Consider the following 3,940-nt stretch of genomic DNA (forward strand, 5'->3'; position numbering starts at 1 on the left):
CCCTGCTTTTCTCAATGGATGTATTTCTGAGAAATTGTAAGCAAATACTATTATGTGATGACTGTATAAAGGAAATTCATAGTGAGCCTTTTGAGAAATGCTCATTAGAGCTCAAGCTGTGTGCATGTGGTTAAAGTCCAGCATCTTTGGAGAATTATAGGGGAAAGTTATATAAGGTTTTACTTAGCTGAGAATACAAAGAACCTCCTGCTTTTCAATTCATTTACTTTAACAACTGTTTCTTTGTCCCATTTAAACAATGCATTAACTCACCACATTTTCAAGTTCTCAGTTCCTGCTTACCTGGTTTAGATGCCATGGCCCATAACTATAATTTGTTTCTTGCATATATCCTCAGTAACCTTGCCATCTACTCCCTAAACATATGAATGTGAGTAGAGGAAATCCCACTTGGTCCACTTTAATTATATTACTGTATTTTAAATGGTCCCTCAGTACTGCCTTTTGAATCCTACTACACTACCCTACTAAATTTGCTTTCACTCTTTCTGAGATGATTATATCACACCATTTCTTCACTGCTTAAATCTCCAATACTCCTTCCTAATTTCTCACTTAGTTAATGACATTTCTTATTTTATTGAAAAATAGAAACATCAGAAGAAAAGTGCTGCATCTTCCCACCATCAGATCTACTAACTTCCATGCATCTTTACATATAGATGTCTACATATATACAGAGTATATAAGTAAATAAAAATAAACAAATAAAGAAATATATTTGGCATTCCCTCTTGTCACTGTCTCTTCTCCTCTCCACAGCCAGCCCCTTTTCTTGTATAACTACTTGTATTCCTCTTGCCCTAAGTGAAATCTGATTCCAGTTCTAACGTGTAGTTTTCCCCACACCGCCCAAGCTATGCTCCAGCACCACCTGAGTGTCCTACAGTTCAAAGCAATTCTGACACTATCTACCTGGAGACAGCACCAGATCCCACAGGTTAAGGGCTCAGTCCCACAGACTATCCCAGTCTTCAGTTTAGGTGTCAGTTATAAGTTCAGATGGTTCCAAGGACCACATTCTTGAGTTCAATTAATTTGCTAGAGCAATTCACCGAGCTCAGAGAAGCATTTCACTTATTAGACTACCAGTGTATTATAAATGAACGTAACTCAGGAACAGCCAAATGGAAGAAGCACACAGGGCAAGGTATGGGGAAAGGACACAGGGCTTCGGTGTCCTCTCCAGGCCCACCTCTCTCCCTGATCTCCAAGTGTTCACCAACCCGGAAACTCTCTGAATCCTTTTATGGAGGGCTCATTACAGAGGGATAATTGATTATATCATTGGAGATTGGTGATTGAATTCAATCTCCAGCCTTTCTCCACTCACTGGAGGCTGGAGGGTGGGATTGAAATTCACAGGTGAGCAGCCCCCAACTTCCGGGCGATTTCCAAAATTCACCTCATTAACGTAACAAAAGACATCTTTAGGAAATCCTCAGGGTTTTAGGAGCTCTGTGCCTAAAACTGGGGCCATGACCAAATAAATATTTTTTATTATAAATGACAATATCACTCTTATCATTCATATCAGCATATAAACATGTTTCAGTATCTCCTATCTTAAAATAAAAATCCTTTGATTCAACATCACTTCCTGCAGCAAAATCTTGAAAGAGTTGTCCATTGTTTCTGCCTGTACTTTATCACTACCCATTCTCTTTTTCTTACAATCTAGTCAAGATTTCACTACCCTATTCACCAAGACCACCTCTGTCAAATCAGCAGCAACCTCCACATCTTGTTATACCCAGTGGTCAGTTCTCAGTCTTTACTTGACCTCTCAGAGGTGTTTGACGGCCTTTCCTTCCAGCCTCCTCCAGCCCCTGTTCTAACGCACGTCCTCACCCAGTTCCGGGTCATCACAGTCTCGGCTTCTGCTGCCTCCCTTGTAGTTCCTTCTCCATTTCCTTGGCTGACCTTTCTCTTCTCTACCTCAAATCTCTCTTCCATTTATACTCATTTATTAGATAAACTCATTGAGTTGCAGAACTTTAAAATCTAGTGACACCCTGTAATTCCGGGTGGATAATCCCAGGGCAACATACCTTTAAAACCGACATAAGTCAAAGGGAGAAACAAAGTGGGAGAAACCCGTTTATTTCTTACAAGCAATCATCCACTTCTGCTCGCCCATGTCTCTTGCAACCCAGTGGCAGAAGAAGGGAACCCCGCCCAACCTCTCCAGTCCAGATATTCCCTCTCTCCACTCATAATCACCTATTGTTTTGGAGATGGACTACTTCTCTCCACCCCTTGGGAACACCTATTGATACGGAAATGCACTAAGGCCAGGGGAGAGATTTTGGAAATTTGGAAATTTTACCTACACACCCATACTTTTATCTCCCATGTAACACTCTCCCAGACCCCTTGACCTATACACCTCTGATTTATACAAACTTCCATTTGATTTTTTTTTTTTTTTTTTTTGGTGATCATCTGGGATGCCCCCACCCACCCACCAAGTCACAGATGGAGCAAGCTTGCGTTTGGTGAAGCCTTCTTGCCCCACCTGACCTGGGCGTTTCGCTGTCTTCCTCAGCACAAACACAGTCTTTCATTCTCTCATCACTCTCTTCGGTCATGCCCAGGGCTCCTCCCAAACTGTGCTTTCATCAAAGGCAGGAGTCCATCTCATATTTGTACCCCAGAGATAGTGAAAATACTTAATAACTATGTGACACAGCCACTGACACTCAGAACCAAGTCCTGAAGGCCCTTACAACATGCCTGCCTATTCATTCATTCGTTAATAAGTCTATTCTTTGTCAGGAACTGGTGTATATAGACAAGTTTCTGGCCTCAAAGTGTTTAGAGATAGAAAGCAAAGAGGAGAGGCATTAGCTAAAGAAGTGAATAAATAACATAAATTCAGTTAATTTTAAGACCTACTGGAGTATAAAGTAATGAAATAGCCTGAGCGGAGACACTGTTTCTGATAGAATAGCAGTGAAGTCCTCTCCAAGGAGATAAAGTATGAACAGAGATCTGACTAATGTGAAAGATGTGGAGGAAGGATGGTGCAGGTAGACTGAATAGTATAAAGATTAATTTGGTGGTCCAAGAAGTAACAATAAAACCAGTGAACTATAGAGAATGGAAGGAGATAATATCAGGAAGGCAAAACATGGTCAGATCATGCATTCAAGACCTCTTGACTAGCACTTTTCAAACTTTGTGGTATATACAACTCATTTGGGATCTTGTTAAAATGCAGGCTCAGTGGGTCTGGGGCAGGGCTCAGATGCTGAATTTCTAACTAGCTTCCAGAAGATGCTGATACCAGGAACTACTCTTGGAATAGCAAACCTCTGAGCTATGAAAAGGAACTTAGGCTTTCTTATGAATATGAATGAAAGCCATAAAAGGGTCTTGGACTTGGGATGCTGCAACTGGTTTACATCTTAAAAGGATCATGAAGATTGCTGTGTGTAGGAAAACCCACTGGCAGGAAACCAGTTGGGAGATGCTTCAGTTGGGCAACAGATGATAGCAGCTTAAAGGAGTGTTCTCAGTGAAGGGGCTTGTGGGACATGATCAAATTTGGGATACATTTTGACTATAGACTGGGTATTGGCCATTGTAGTAAACAAGCCAACTAAGGCTTCAGCCCTCATAGAAATTACACTGGAAGTGGAGGAAACTAGACAACAAATAAGTAAACAGTAGATAAACAGGACAATTACAGAAGGATGAGAAGAAAGCTAAGGCAGGAACATGTGAACAAGAAGGCAGAACTATAGTAAATGTTAGACTTCTGCAGTTTATAACCCATTAATGGATCTGTTAGTGAAGCATGGAGTTTCTTAAGTTCTTGCTCTTTCTATATGGATGAAGATGGTCCTGTTGGCTCTTTGCTTAAGGAAGATGAAGCAAGATGCTATTTATTTAAGTGATCTATTTATATAATCAT

This window comes from Manis javanica, chromosome 5 (assembly GCF_040802235.1).
Source record: "Manis javanica isolate MJ-LG chromosome 5, MJ_LKY, whole genome shotgun sequence".
NCBI classification, from domain to species: Eukaryota; Metazoa; Chordata; class Mammalia; order Pholidota; family Manidae; genus Manis; species Manis javanica.